The sequence below is a fragment of the Camellia sinensis genome, chromosome 10 (genome assembly GCF_055761805.1).
Source record: "Camellia sinensis isolate YWXY chromosome 10, ASM5576180v1, whole genome shotgun sequence".
NCBI classification, from domain to species: domain Eukaryota; kingdom Viridiplantae; phylum Streptophyta; class Magnoliopsida; order Ericales; family Theaceae; genus Camellia; species Camellia sinensis.
The window spans coordinates 107277900-107294228 of record NC_138970.1 but is presented as its reverse complement, the minus strand read 5'-3'; the positions used below and the strand labels follow the sequence as shown (position 1 = coordinate 107294228).

At 43.6% G+C, this 16329-nt stretch overlaps 1 long non-coding RNA gene across 1 annotated transcript; it reads right to left on the bottom strand.

Annotated features, from left to right (window-relative positions):
* Positions 1-15083: 15083 nt before the first annotated feature.
* LOC145801696 (uncharacterized) lies at positions 15084-15850 on the bottom strand. The gene is made up of 3 exons (XR_014343343.1): positions 15800-15850; positions 15281-15712; positions 15084-15188 (listed from the first exon to the last, which is right to left on the bottom strand). It is a non-coding gene; the product is annotated as an uncharacterized LOC145801696 (long non-coding RNA).
* Between the last annotated feature and the right edge of the window lie 479 nt (positions 15851-16329).

Here is a 16329-nt window from a genome sequence, read left to right as displayed (position 1 = left end):
GAGTCTGAACAATCCGAAAGCTCAGCGTCAGAGACAAGTTCAGGATCCTCCATGATAGCCTTGATAGCCGCAACATTTGGTTCTGTTTTGTTCTTCTGGGCATCCTTCTTAAGTATGAGTAGCTGCATATCGCGGGCCAATCTACGACCCATTTGAGAAATCTCACGTTGTAGTGTTTGACATAGTCGATCAACATTATCAGGATCTTCCTTTTGGATCTCAATAGAACGTGCTTTTGGCACTTTCAGTCGTCTTTCCCGACATAATCTTTCATTTTGCACTCGCTCTATAAATAGTGCGGGCCACTTAAGAAGTCTAGCCTTTGCATAACCATATCCTGTTTGATTTTCTGATGGATCCTCCACCAAACCACATGGATCTCGATAGTACTTGGGCATGACAAAATGTCGCTTCCCAAACCTATCATGATAAGCACAAGAGGCATCCAAGAAAGGAAATGGTGTTTCATCTTCAGCATCGCCACTTCCCCTTCCCCCTCCTCGTCGTGAACTTTCACCCCTTTGCAAGTTCCTACCACCTCTGCGACCCCCACTCCCTCCTATGAACCATGTAGCCATGCTAATTTTTTAAAACAAATGAATGATAATTTCGTAGGGCGAAATGAGTTGTAAGGTTGTGTCTTCACCTTTACTCGTTTATATAGTTGATTATGAACGGATAAATGAGAATCCCACATATATGCATGCTGACTGTAAGGTAAATCAGTAGATTCACTGTTGCCATGTGACTTTCTGAATTGAGAATCCCACATATATCAATACGAGATGAGTTGTCACTGTAACAAAAAAGTCGAGCAAAAAATGGAGAAAACCAAAGCATGTGCACCAAGTCACATGACTTCACAATCCATCTGCATATACGAACAAAATAAGGGCATGCTGACTGTAAGGTAATTCAGTGAATTCACTGTTGCCATGTGACTTTCTAAGTTGAGAATCCCACATATATCAATAACAGATGAGTTGTCACTATAATAAAAAAAATCGAGCAACAAATCGAGGAAACCAAAGCCTGTGCACCAAGTCACATGACTTGACCATCCATCTGCATATAAGGACAAAATAAAGGCATGCTGTTTGTAAGGTAAATCAGTGAATTCACTGTTGCCATGTGACTTTCTGAGTTGAGAATCCCACATATATCAATAACAGATGAGTCGTCATTGTAATACAAAAAATCGAGCAAAAAATCGAGAAAACCAAAGCATGTGCACCAAGTCACATGACTTGACAATCCATCTGTATATAAGGACAAAATAAAGGCATGCTGACTGTAAGGTAAATCAGTGAATTCACTGTTGCCATGTGACTTTCTAAGTTGAGAATCCCACATATATCAATAACAGATGAGTTGTCACTGTAATAAAAAAAATCGAGCAAAAAATCGAGAAAACCAAAGCCTGTGCACCAAGTCACATGACTTCACAATCCATCTGCATATACAGACAAAATAAAGGCATGCTGACAGTAAGGTAAATCAGTGAATTCACTGTTGCCATGTGACTTTCTGAGTTGAGAATCCCACATATGTAAATAAGAGATGAGTTGTCACTGTAATAAACAAATCAATAAAACCAAAGACTGTGCACCAGGTCACATGACTTCACAATCTATCTGCATATACTGACAAGTCTCTCCACGATTTGACTACTCAATGTGTGAAAAAATGAAGCTTATGAAGCTTACGACCCGCTATTTGTATTTCATTGAAAAGTATGTATAGCGATCCCAGGTTTACCCTTGTTGTATAGTGATCCGGACATGTGTCCGTGGATGTTGGTAGTTGTTTATTATCTTGTTTACATCCTTTTTTGCTTTGTATTTGAGTTATAGGATGTGTTGAGCGGGTTTGTTACAGGTTGGTTGAGTTTAGAAACCAAAACTAGTTGCCCAGATTTTTGACCTGTACGCTCGAGCGGAGGTGTTGGCGCTCGAGCGTAGATTACGTCCATCCAGTATCTTGTTGTGCAGTGTTGTGAGCTCGAGCGTAGGGTTGGGAGCTCGAGCGGAGGCCTGGTTCTGCAAAAGTGCTGGGCGAGTGCATTCTGCGCTCGAGCGGGAGGTTGGCCGCTCGAGCGGAAGTCTGTGAGTGTACGCTCGAGCGGGGTGTTTTGCGCTCGAGCGGAGACCTGGGTTAAAGTCCCGAAATTGTGACTTTTCAAATCACTTTTTCACTTTATCTTCTCTCTCTTACTTTTCCAAAATCACCATTGTTGAGCCTCTCACTCTAGACTCTACCTTCTCTCTAGGTTTTGATCTAGTAGGAGTGATTTACTCACCTTTGGCCTTTACAAAAAAGTTGTTGATCGTTGAGGGCTTCATTTTAATCTGAAAATCTCGGGTTTTGGAGCACGTTGGGTTTTGTCGTCTTCTCCTTTGGGACTCCGAATTTGAGGTAGGGATAACCTACTCCTCTCTATGGGTTTTGTCTTTAAATTTTGGTAATTTGAGATGTTGGGCTTGGTTTGGTAATTTGGTGAAAGTTTGGGACTTTTGCGTAATTTTACAAAAGTTGGGGGTTTTATTCATAATAAACCTAGATGCATGTTTGGCATAGAAAAATGGAATGATTGTTGAATCATTGATGAAAATGGAACCTAAGGGTTGAAATGGTAATTATGGAAAATGGCCTAATTACATTGTTTAATTAATTGGGATAATTAATTGATGAGAAATGAGGAAATGAAATGTTGATTGAATATCCATTTGTGCATTTATTTTCTGTTTTAGAAATAACTGCTTTGGGCTATCGGTGGAGGATAGTCGTGATTGTTGTAGACAATGTATGTTGATTAGGCAAACTGAAACTAATCAATGGAATGTGTTATGGAACTTGACAGTTGCTAGAATACATTAATTGTTTGTATTGTGTGATTGTATATAGAACCAATGTGTTTATATGCGTTATGTGTAGAGGAGGAGATAGGGGATGTACTCCGCGGTTTAGGGGAAGATAGGGGATGTACCTCTAAACCGGATAGGTATTTGGAGGAGATAGGGGATGTACTCCGTAGACAGAGCTCATATGCTTGTCTAGAGAAGTGAAGATAGAGCTCATATGCTTATCTTTGTGAAGTGAAGTGTGGATACAGCTTGTATGCTTATCTGTGGATATTGTTGATATACATATCTGTTGTAGAGTGTGGATACAGCTTGTATGCTTATCTGTGGATATTGTTGATATACATATCTGTTGAGAATGTGGATATAGCTTTTATGCTTATCTGAATGTGAGATATAGTTTTTATACATATCTGTGGAAATGATGATAGAGCTAGCATGCTTATCTGTTGAAAAAGGGAAAATGAAAAGTAATTGGGACTTGTAAGTCGTTGACATAAATATGTAATTTATGTGATTGTATCAGTATTGACCAACTATCAATTGCTAATGTTTTAGTCATTGTCCATGGTTGGTTTAGTGTATTTCTACTGGGCTGTGGCTCACCCTATATGGGAACATCATTTTCAGGTGCAGGAAGCATGCCACCTCCAAGGACATAGCTGGGAGGCTAGTGGCGGGCATAGTTTTGTCGTTTTACTGTTGATGTATTACATGTAATTTCAAGCCAAGGGCTTAATGTGTAAACGAGTTAGAACTCTTTGTTGTAACCAAGTGTTAACTTGGAAAGCTGTAAGCCCGTAGGGCATTTTGTTATGTGGTTAACATGTAATACTTATGTAATGGAATTCTAATGAATGATAGAAGGTGGTTAGTTTATCTATCAACGCTTGTCTTATTTGTTGGGTTTAATGTTATTATTTTGAGGGCGTTACAACTTGGTATCAGAGCGTACCGGGTTCGAATACTTTGGGTACGTGGGAAGTGATTAGTATCACAATGGGTTTGTCTCGCTTGATAGAGACTTAGATGTAGTATCAAATGCTGTGTGCTTACTTGATAACATGCTTATGTGACTATGTGGGTATGGGATTTAATTTCTGGGATGTTGATTGGATCCTTGAGTTTCTGGGAGTCTTGTTGGAAAAGCACTTGATCAATGCTGTTTCTAACCGGAACTCTAGTGACGTCTCGGGACTATCATTATCCGGAAATGAAATCCGTAAGTGCTTATGTGTTTATGTGCTTATGTGGAATGAATTACACTTGTCCATGCATTAGGACGTGAGTGTTTAGTTTCGGCACACCTATGAATGTGCTAACGTTCTGTGTTGCCTTTATTAGGATGTCAGGACGAGGAAGAGGTGCTAGGCGTGGTAGACCTGCGAGGCAGGAAGTACCGTTACAGGGTGAGATTCCGGCAGTGCAGGAGGGAGTTGGTCAGGCCAATGTGGCTGAGCCAGTGGGTCAGCAGGCTATGGGTGCCTTGGCCAGAGAGTTAGCAGGAGCTTTGGGTATTCTTAGGGCTGAGAATCAGGCAGCTGAGGCAGGGCCTTCCTTCTTGAAGAGGGAGTTCTTTCGGTGTAATCCGGACGAGTTTATTGGGGATCCTAAAGAGCCGCTTAAGGCAGATGAATGGCTCGAACAGACAACGAAGACGTTTGAGATGCTTGGCATCGAGGACGGAGCACTGAAAGTGACCTTGGCATCCTTTCAACTGAAGGGAGATGCGGGTCAATGGTGGAAATACGAGAAGGCTCGTGTTGGTGGGACTTGGGAGGCATTTGTGAATGCTTTTCAGGAGAGGTTTCTGTCTGCAGTAGCTAGGGAGAAGCTGAGGGATCAGTTTAGCCGGCTTAATCAGCAGGGCTTGTCAGTGGCCGAGTTTGAGGCTACTTTTACCAGTTTGTCTAGGTTTGCACCTGAACTGGTGGCGTCTGAGGAACGCCGTTGCTATGAGTTTGAGCGGAAGTTGAGGCGGGGCCTCAAGTTGAGAGTTGGTGGGTCCTATATCCGAGAGTATAGACACCTGGTGGATGCTGCAGCTCATATGGAGCTTATGATGCAGGAAGAGGATGAGGGGCAGAGAGGCTCCAAGAGGAGCCAAGATAGTCAGAGTGATGGCAGGAGGCAGAGGGGTCCTAACCCTCAGCAATCGCAGGGTGGTGTGGCTAGATCGACCTTCCCAGTGCCGAGTGTAGGCTCAGGGAGAGGTGGTCAGGGGGATTTCACTTGTTACAAGTGTGGCCAGTTGGGTCACAAGGTTTCTGTTTGCCCGCAGAAGGGTGGGGGTCAGAAAGCTGCTTCTTCTTCAGCTAGACCGCAGAGTCAGAGTTTGGGCAGGGGGCAGCTCTTGACTTGTTTTCAGTGTGGACAACCTGGGCACATGAAGAGGTTTTGCCCACAGTTGTGTGCCACTTCGGGAGCGTCTGGTTCTAGGCAGACGCAGGGTTTTCAGCCAGCTCAGTCTGTGCAGGCCTCGAGGGCCAATCCGGGAGCTTCGTCATCCCAGTCTGTGCAGCAGTCTTTTGCTCCGAGAGGTGAGCAGGTAGACCAGGGGCCTACGGGGCGCGTGTATGCTGTTACCGCGCAGGATTTAGTACCAGCTCCATCAGTAGTGAGAGGTACTTTTCTGTTTTGCAACTCAGTTGCTAATGTGTTGATAGACACGGGTGCATCTCATTCTTTTGTATCTGCTGCATTTGCATCTGTTTTGGAATTGGAGTCAGCACAGTTAGCATCTCCTATTTGTGTGGTATCGCCTTTGGGCGGTGAGTTGATTCTGAAACAGGGTGTTAGAGGATGTGATATTGAGGTCGCCGATTATAGGCTTCCTTTTCCGTTTGTTGTCATGCCCATGAAGGGTTTTGATGTTATTTTGGGTATGGACTGGTTATCGTCATACCGGGCTGTTATTGATTGCTACCGCCAGAGGGTTACATTATGTACCTTGAGCGGGGAGTGGTTCCATTTCTTGGGAGACCGGGTTGGTAGTGTTTTGCCACCGGGGTATGATTCGCGAGGGCGAAGTGAGCTTAGTAGTCTACTTGCTAGTTTTGAGAGTGGTGAGAGTGGTGAGACCCAGCATGTATTGCCGAGGGTGGTTTGTGAGTATTCGGATGTCTTTCCCGAAGATCTTGTTAGTTTGCCACCTCACCGAGAGATAGAGTTCTCTATTGATTTAGTGCCCGGCACGGCACCGATTTCTATGGCACCTTATCGTTTTGCTCCAGCAGAGTTGGTTGAGTTGAAAGTTCAGCTCCAGGAATTGCTCGAGAAGGGCTTTGTTCGCCCTAGTGTTTCACCGTGGGGAGCACCGGCACTCTTTGTTAAAAAGAAAGATGGTGCCTTGAGATTGTGTATAGACTACCGGAAGTTGAATCGGGCTACGGTTAAGAATAAGTACCCTATGCCCCGTATAGATGATTTGTTTGACCAATTGAAGGGTTCCCGTTGTTTCTCTAAGATAGACTTGAGATCGGGTTACCATCAGTTGAGGGTCAGGGAGGAAGATATTCCGAAGACGGCATTCCGTACGCGGTATGGCCATTATGAGTTTCTGGTGATGCCATTTGGGCTTACCAATGCACCGGCAGTCTTTATGGACTTGATGAACCGGATTTTCCGGGAGTTCTTAGACCGCTTTGTGGTTGTTTTTGTGGACGATATCCTTATCTATTCGTCATCTAAGGAGGAGCACGAGAAACACTTGAGAGTGGTGCTTGAGTTACTTAGAGCCCATAGGCTGTATGCCAAGTTTGGGAAGTGTGAGTTCTGGCTGGGGGAAGTCAAGTTCTTAGGCCATGTGGTATCCGGGGAAGGGGTGTCTGTTGATACATCCAAGGTTGAGGCAGTGCAAGATTGGGCACAGCCTAAGAGTGTGTTTGAGATCCGCAGTTTTCTGGGATTGGCTGGGTATTACCGTCGGTTTGTGAAAGATTTCTCCAGGTTAGCGTCACCATTGACTAGATTGACTCGGAAGGGAGTCAAGTTTGTGTGGAGTGAGACTTGTGAAAAGTCGTTCCAAGAGTTGAAAGTTAGATTGACCACCGCTCCGGTGTTGATTATTCCGGAGAGAGGGTTGGGTTATGCGGTTTATTGTGATGCCTCACGAGAGGGTTTGGGTTGTGTGTTGATGCAAGAGGGAAAAGTGGTAGCTTATGGCTCACGTCAGTTGAAAATACACGAGAAGAATTACCCCACACACGACCTAGAGTTAGCAGCTGTGATCTTTGCCTTGAAAATCTGGAGGCACTACCTTTATGGTGAGAGATTCGAGGTATTCTCGGATCATAAGAGTTTGAAGTATCTGTTTACACAGAGAGACTTGAATCTGAGGCAGAGGAGATGGATGGAGTTCATCGAGGATTATGATTTTGAATTGCATTATCATCCGGGAAAGGCCAATGTTGTGGCCGATGCCCTTAGTAGGAAAACCATTAGTGATGTAGCTTGTATAGCCATCCGGGAATGGGAGATGTTGGGAGCACTTGGCGAGTTTGATTTGCTACTGGGCGAATCTGTTGAGGCTGCGGCCTTATTTTCTGTTGTGGTGCAGCCTACACTTGTGATTAGAGTGTTAGAGGCACAAAGAGGTGACCTTGAGGTAGAATCCCTCCGAGAGAAGATCTCTAGTGGGAAAGTTGAGAAGGGTTTGACGGTGTATCCCGACCTGAGTGTGAGATACCGAGACCGTTTGTTTGTACCGGAGGCTTGCCGAGAGGAAGTACTCCGAGAGTTTCACCATTCGCGCCTTGCGGTGCATCCGGGAGGTACTAAGATGTATCAGGATTTGGGTCGCCAGTTTTGGTGGCGGGGTATGAAGAGAGATGTGGCTGTTTTCGTATCGAAATGCCTTACTTGCCAGCAAGTGAAGGCCGAGCATCAGAGGCCAGCGGGTTTGTTGCAACCCTTGCCTATTGCCGAGTGGAAGTGGGAGCATGTCACTATGGACTTCGTTGTGGGTCTTCCGAGGACTCAGCGGGGTAGTGATGCTATTTGGGTGGTTGTAGACCGGTTGACTAAGTCGGCGCACTTTATTCCTATGCGCGTGAGAGATTCGGTAGATCATCTTGCCGATTTGTATATTCGGGACGTAGTGAGATTGCACGGGGTCCCAGTGACGATCGTCTCAGATAGAGATCCTCGTTTTACTGCTAGGTTGTGGCAGAGTTTGCAGAGTGCCTTGGGCACTAAGTTGACCTTTAGTACGGCCTATCATCCTCAGACTGATGGGCAGTCCGAGCGTACTATTCAGATCCTCGAGGATATGCTTCGGGGTTGTGTCCTGGACTTCAGTGGGACGTGGGAGAGGCACTTGCCATTGGTAGAGTTTGCCTACAACAACAGTTTTCAGTCTAGCATCGGTATGGCACCGTTTGAGGCCTTGTATGGCCGACCGTGTAGGTCTCCAGTTTGTTGGGCCGAGGTGGGCGATGCACCTTTGTTGGGTCCGGAGTTGGTTAGGGAGACGACGGAGAAAGTTGAGCTTATCCGTAGGAGGCTTGTTACAGCCCAGAGTCGACAAAAGAGTTATGCCGACCGTAGGAGGAGGCCTTTGGCGTTTGAGGTAGGTGATCATGTCTTTCTGAAGATATCACCTAGGCGAGGCCTGATGAGGTTTGGGAAGAGTGGGAAGTTATCCCCTCGGTTTATTGGTCCTTTTGAGATCCTAGAAAGGATAGGTGAGGTTGCTTATCGGTTAGCCTTACCGCCGCAGTTGTCCGGAGTGCATGACGTGTTTCATGTGAGTATGCTTCGGAAGTATGAGCCAGATCCATCACATGTGCTGGATTGGAGCGATTTAGAGGTAGATGAGGATGCCTCGTATGAGGAGAGACCGGTACGGGTCTTGGATAGGCGGGATCAGGTCCTGCGTGGCAAGACCATTCCTTTGGTGAAAATCTTGTGGAAACATCACGGAGTGGAGGAAGCCACTTGGGAACGTGAGTTGGAAGTCCGTGAGAAATATCTGGACTTGTTTGTTGATGTGTGATCTTGTATTTAAATTTTACATTATGTTGAACTTAAGAGCTTTTATATATGTCTTAAGTTGTAAAACATTGAGAATGTTTTGGTTATTGGAAGTATGTTTTGGAACTTGCCTCATATGGAAGTTGAAAGTGACATTATATGTGTTAAATATATTGTTGAAATTTGAAAGATAGTGCATAATATTAATGCATGTTGAAAATACATATGTTGTTTACATATTGTGATATGTCTCTTGTTAAAGGGATGGGATGACCGGTAATGGGTCGAATTGTTGAATGTTAAAATATAACATTGTTTAAAATGGAGGAAAACTTGTTTTTGAAAACTTGTGTTTAATTTCGGGGACGAAATTCTTTAAGGGGGGGAGGTTATAGCGATCCCAGGTTTACCCTTGTTGTATAGTGATCCGGACATGTGTCCGTGGATGTTGGTAGTTGTTTATTATCTTGTTTACATCCTTTTTTGCTTTGTATTTGAGTTATAGGATGTGTTGAGCGGGTTTGTTACAGGTTGGTTGAGTTTAGAAACCAAAACTAGTTGCCCAGATTTTTGACCTGTACGCTCGAGCGGAGGTGTTGGCGCTCGAGCGTAGATTACGTCCATCCAGTATCTTGTTGTGCAGTGTTGTGAGCTCGAGCGTAGGGTTGGGAGCTCGAGCGGAGGCCTGGTTCTGCAAAAGTGCTGGGCGAGTGCATTCTGCGCTCGAGCGGGAGGTTGGCCGCTCGAGCGGAAGTCTGTGAGTGTACGCTCGAGCGGGGTGTTTTGCGCTCGAGCGGAGACCTGGGTTAAAGTCCCGAAATTGTGACTTTTCAAATCACTTTTTCACTTTATCTTCTCTCTCTTACTTTTCCAAAATCACCATTGTTGAGCCTCTCACTCTAGACTCTACCTTCTCTCTAGGTTTTGATCTAGTAGGAGTGATTTACTCACCTTTGGCCTTTACAAAAAAGTTGTTGATCGTTGAGGGCTTCATTTTAATCTGAAAATCTCGGGTTTTGGAGCACGTTGGGTTTTGTCGTCTTCTCCTTTGGGACTCCGAATTTGAGGTAGGGATAACCTACTCCTCTCTATGGGTTTTGTCTTTAAATTTTGGTAATTTGAGATGTTGGGCTTGGTTTGGTAATTTGGTGAAAGTTTGGGACTTTTGCGTAATTTTACAAAAGTTGGGGGTTTTATTCATAATAAACCTAGATGCATGTTTGGCATAGAAAAATGGAATGATTGTTGAATCATTGATGAAAATGGAACCTAAGGGTTGAAATGGTAATTATGGAAAATGGCCTAATTACATTGTTTAATTAATTGGGATAATTAATTGATGAGAAATGAGGAAATGAAATGTTGATTGAATATCCATTTGTGCATTTATTTTCTGTTTTAGAAATAACTGCTTTGGGCTATCGGTGGAGGATAGTCGTGATTGTTGTAGACAATGTATGTTGATTAGGCAAACTGAAACTAATCAATGGAATGTGTTATGGAACTTGACAGTTGCTAGAATACATTAATTGTTTGTATTGTGTGATTGTATATAGAACCAATGTGTTTATATGCGTTATGTGTAGAGGAGGAGATAGGGGATGTACTCCGCGGTTTAGGGGAAGATAGGGGATGTACCTCTAAACCGGATAGGTATTTGGAGGAGATAGGGGATGTACTCCGTAGACAGAGCTCATATGCTTGTCTAGAGAAGTGAAGATAGAGCTCATATGCTTATCTTTGTGAAGTGAAGTGTGGATACAGCTTGTATGCTTATCTGTGGATATTGTTGATATACATATCTGTTGTAGAGTGTGGATACAGCTTGTATGCTTATCTGTGGATATTGTTGATATACATATCTGTTGAGAATGTGGATATAGCTTTTATGCTTATCTGAATGTGAGATATAGTTTTTATACATATCTGTGGAAATGATGATAGAGCTAGCATGCTTATCTGTTGAAAAAGGGAAAATGAAAAGTAATTGGGACTTGTAAGTCGTTGACATAAATATGTAATTTATGTGATTGTATCAGTATTGACCAACTATCAATTGCTAATGTTTTAGTCATTGTCCATGGTTGGTTTAGTGTATTTCTACTGGGCTGTGGCTCACCCTATATGGGAACATCATTTTCAGGTGCAGGAAGCATGCCACCTCCAAGGACATAGCTGGGAGGCTAGTGGCGGGCATAGTTTTGTCGTTTTACTGTTGATGTATTACATGTAATTTCAAGCCAAGGGCTTAATGTGTAAACGAGTTAGAACTCTTTGTTGTAACCAAGTGTTAACTTGGAAAGCTGTAAGCCCGTAGGGCATTTTGTTATGTGGTTAACATGTAATACTTATGTAATGGAATTCTAATGAATGATAGAAGGTGGTTAGTTTATCTATCAACGCTTGTCTTATTTGTTGGGTTTAATGTTATTATTTTGAGGGCGTTACAGTATGACTATTTGAATTGTTCTTGTCATTTGGGAAGCTATTCACCGACCTACCTGTTATGTTTTATGTGTTGTTGAAGGCGGTAGTTCGATTCACCGAGTTTAGTTTTTTGTCAACCCCTCATTCATTACCGGAGTCATAATTTTTACTGGACTTTCAAGAATTGGAAGGTGACTCTTTCTTCTTTCCTGATGGAGATTGAAATTCGTTGTAATTTCATCCCTATTTCAGCAGCCCCAGTTAAGGGAACCTTTTCTCCGAGTTGCCTGATCTATTTTATGTGTTTTAAGTATTCACATAATTGAACATACATTAATCCATTCATTAATCCAGAACATTCATTAACAAATTGCAATTCAATAAAGAAAGTCATGAACTCATAAATGTGTACTTATAAATGTAGTTATTTCATAAACTTCAGGTTCATAACAAAAATACTTGAAATACATCCGTACGTTACACCAACAACAACATTGACTTACACTCCAGGAACGAACATATGAAAGATAACGGTGTTTGATTTCTTATTCCTCATCTGACATGTAGTAGTCAGAGAGATATTTTTCATTGTTTAAGACATTATTTCGCTCAACCATTATCAAATCTCTGTTGCTTGCTTCTGCCATTTCAATGGCTAGCTGAAGCATGAAATGTCGACATCTCCGCATCAACATCCTGTTGTTCTCCTTCTTAATTCTACTAACTGCTTTTTCATAGTCACTCACATTTCGTCTAGCCATGGTCAATGAACGACGATGAGGTACCGGTGCCCCAAAGTTACGTAGATCATTATACAATCCTTCTTGCTCCGTTACCCTGAACGCCCATTCTGCTCAGATACCAGAATAATAATCCTTCGGACTCGAGTACTTTTCGCTCTTGTAGTCATACATAAATGGAGGTAGCAGCCACACTTTCGGATTTCTTTGCCGGCGTGAACTTCCTGCACCTCTTGAAGACATTGTTAATAAAATTAAAAAAAATAATAATAATAGTAATTGTATATATATTACTATTGTTATGACTTCAACAAACATCATACTGGGGTATTTATAGACATCATAGTGGTGCTAGGGCACTATGGAATAAGTGATACACGTGATATTATTTGATGTTATTCATTTCATGTAATTTTGATTACCCGTGACTTTGTGTACCTGTGATGGAGTCACGGACGTGGTTGTAAGATAAAATAATAATTGTAGGCCATAGAATCACAATGCAATCCTTTCATATTCGAGCAGTGCGTTGTCAAATAAAACAAAATGCAGTGAGTTGTCACATCGACACATGAAACTATTTTGTCATGCTTACTTTTGTAATACAATAAGTACTCACTTGGAATTGACGATTTCAGTACGTATAGGTGTTTTCGAGAAATTATAAATGAAATCGAAAAATGAAATTTTCTTTGTATTAAAGTAATATTGTTCATAAACTATCATTGTTTTTCTCACCAACATAATAAAATGGTCACCTGCTAGGTAAACACGATTGGAACTTTGGTGCCTATATTTTATCTTATTTTCAGTTAATGAACTTCACAGTCATCCGATTTTTATTGTCATTACACAACCGTCCATCATATTTTTTTACCAACATAATAGCATTTTCTGCTTCTTTTCACAGTCGTAATAATGTGACTTAGATGAATTCTGAAATGTGCGGAAAAAACAAAGCATGTAAGTTGCACTGCAGAAGTCACATGCATCACGTAATGTCAAGAAAAAAGTCACAACGTATACAAGCATGGCAAAGTCAGAAAGTCACATGCATTACTGCATAAAGTGACATGCAGCATTGCATCACTACACAAAGTCAATGCAGTGATGCAGTGATGCACAAAGTCACACGCATCACTGTATCACTGCACAAAGTCAGATGCATCCCTGCATCGCTGCACAAAGTCACATACCTCCTACCTACTGTGCCCATTGGAATTATGCACAAAGTCACAGGCATCACTGCATCTGCGGCACAATAGCCGATGCTACAGGCCGTTGATTCGTTCATGACTGCACAAAGTCAAGTCCTGACAGCCGAATGCACTGGATAAGGTCAGTGGCATGCATGTGATCGAACAGGAAATTGCATACATACAGCTACCATGTGTATATATGGTATAAATATCGTAGCATACCACAACAAAAGTTTTACAGCTATTTCTAGCGATATCATCATGACATATACGGTGGTTGATCTATATTCAGCAATGGGTCGCTATTGGGTTGCAGATGGAGATGAATTTCAATACCCATTAAATCCAAATTTGCGTTACTCACGTGCCACCGTCAATACCATGAGAGCTGAGTGGGAATTTCGCAAAACTCGAGCAAACGTTCTCGTTGAGCTATGCCGTGAAGTTAATCTTAAATTTCCTCGCCGGTTAGCCATGCGTATGCCAACTGACACTCCACAGTTGTTGCAAAGGGCATTGCATCGTATCCGCGACGAGGTTAATCGCATGACCCAACGTTTGCAAAGGTCCGGACTAATGAAGATCGCAAATGAGCGTGCCGAAGATGGGTTAATGGATGATGCACACCAATACTACGCCTGGAGCATGGATGTTATGTATGAATCTGATATTGAGATGTCAGATGATGATGATAATGAATGAAATTGTTTGGATGAACGCCCAGGGCATTTCTGTAATGCATGCAATTTGTAATGCTTATCCATGACTTATCAATGAAGCGAGATATTTCAATTATTTTTAGCCTTGAACAAACATATTTTTTATAGCTTCTTTACACGTTTTGTTCAAACCAAACGCGTTTGTAATTTATGTTCTCCTAAATTACGGATAATGAGAGAGGGGTACAGATGTGAAACAGATTTGTGTGATTCATCAATATAAATAAGAATAAAAAATTGTGAAATTATAATTGCGAATAAATAAGTATGACACTTACATCAGCTGCACAAGTTTGACACATACAAACAAAAAAAAGAAAAAAAAAAACCTATATAGTCCATATCGCAACCGCTAATGCCCTAACCTGCCCCCAGTCCCACAACCCCGACCGTGGATCTCCCTCCTCGGTCTCCTACAGTAGACTCTCTGAATATCTGGCACTCTCTCCCTTGCATGCGGCCCTCCACTGACTGCCTGTGGATCCGGTGAGTGTGAGTGTGACCCCCCCTCTCCTGCATCTGATGCCCCTGATCCTGCCTGTGCCTGTAGATCAGATACTGCTGTGAGCTGTGAAACTCCCACTCCCTCGTCTGGTGCAACTGTATCACGATCTGCAGCTGGACCACGACCTCTGCCTCTGCCCGCACCCCGACCTCGGCCGCAACGTCCCCCACGACCATAACCTCTCCCTCGCGCTCTGGGGGGGGCTCAATATGGGCCTCATCATCAATGTGGGAGATGTCAGTGAGAACTGCATCATGTGTACTCCTGGGCGCGGTCGAAGTAGTCCCCATAAAAGCAGGTTGTAACTGGGTGGGTGGGGTAGCAACATCATGCATGAACCAGGGCGCGGTCGAAGTACTCCCCAGAAAAGTAGGCTGTAACTGGGTGGGTGGGGTAATAACATCATGCATGAAGCGGGGCGGTGACCAATCAGGGTCAGGGTCAGCATGCTGGGTAAGATGTACGTATGGGGAATATGGAGAAATGTATGGGGTATCATGTGGTGGGGTGACTAAAGTCGAAGGACCTGCTGTGGCTGGCGCTGAACTGGGAGGCACTGACGTGGATGGGACTGATGTGTCTGGAGCAGCTGCTGTACTGTGTACACCGTAGTCCCCAAAATGCAGACGATCTACCCAATGGGCATGCTGGATCCCCTCGTACAATACCTCTCTGATCTCTACAAGGGCCTGCAGACCAAGCTGTCCATCACGTCTGAAAATGGCGTCCTCAGCCAAGTGATATGACCTCCCAACTCGAACCACCTGGAAAAAAAATCAGATATATTAGGCTATAGTTGACTGAAAATAATCAATTATGATATTAACAATTATCGGAGATATAGTACGATACTCACCAATGCCTCGAGAGAAGGCCCAACTCCCTGATATCCGGCCTCGGACAAGTGGCTCGGATTATCGACAAGTAGGTGTGTATGTCGCCGATACCACAACATATAAGGGTCGGGAGAGGGGAGGACCCCATCGCTCCAGTCAGCCTGTACAATAGTGTCGCGACGGGCATCCCACAACTGTATGTATCGCATATGATGCTGACTCCAGTCAGTGCTGGCTCGGCCACGTCTATCCGTCGCATGCAATCGCCACTCGGTGTCACACCGATCCGGCACGGCCTGGACCCGACCAAACTGTCGGAGGACACGATCAGGGAGATGCCACTCAACCACGTCAAAACAAATGAGTGGTACTCTCGCCATCCATATATCCTCACCTAGGCGGCAGTAGTCTGGGAGCGTCTGGAGGACATCAGCATAAGGCTGCCAGATAAACTACAATAACGACAAGTCTATTAAAAATCGCTCATAAACATATACAGTCCATATGACAATTAAAATTTAGGTATTTAAATTTGATACCTCGCCGTCTATCATCCGGTCAAGCTGGTCTCTATACACGACCACTACGTGGCTCCGGCTACCTCGAGGTCCGGCCGGCATCTGCATGTCTCCCTGCCCGATGGGAACCTCACCAGGAGCAACTAGTTGCCGCCTAGACGGGGCAATGCGAATCAATCTCTCCCACGCCCAAATCTGCAATAGTTTGAACGCAATTACAATACTGATATATGCCATACAATATGAATTAACATGTAATAAAATTCTTACTAACCTGTAGCAAGACAAGGGGTCCTCCGATCTGAGTCACACCCACCTGAGTGGCTCGACATAACATCCTATACAAGCATGCCAAAGCCGCGGCGCCCCAGCTGTACTGGCCGATGATGTCAATGTCTCTCAACAGTGGCAAATACATCAGCTTGAGCAGGTTCTGTGACTTATCAGGGAGAAGTACCCCCCCAATAAGCCACAGAATATATGCTCGCGCATGCTGCTGTACTAACTCATCTGTAGCATGATCTGGAAAATCGCCCTGAAAATGCTCCGAC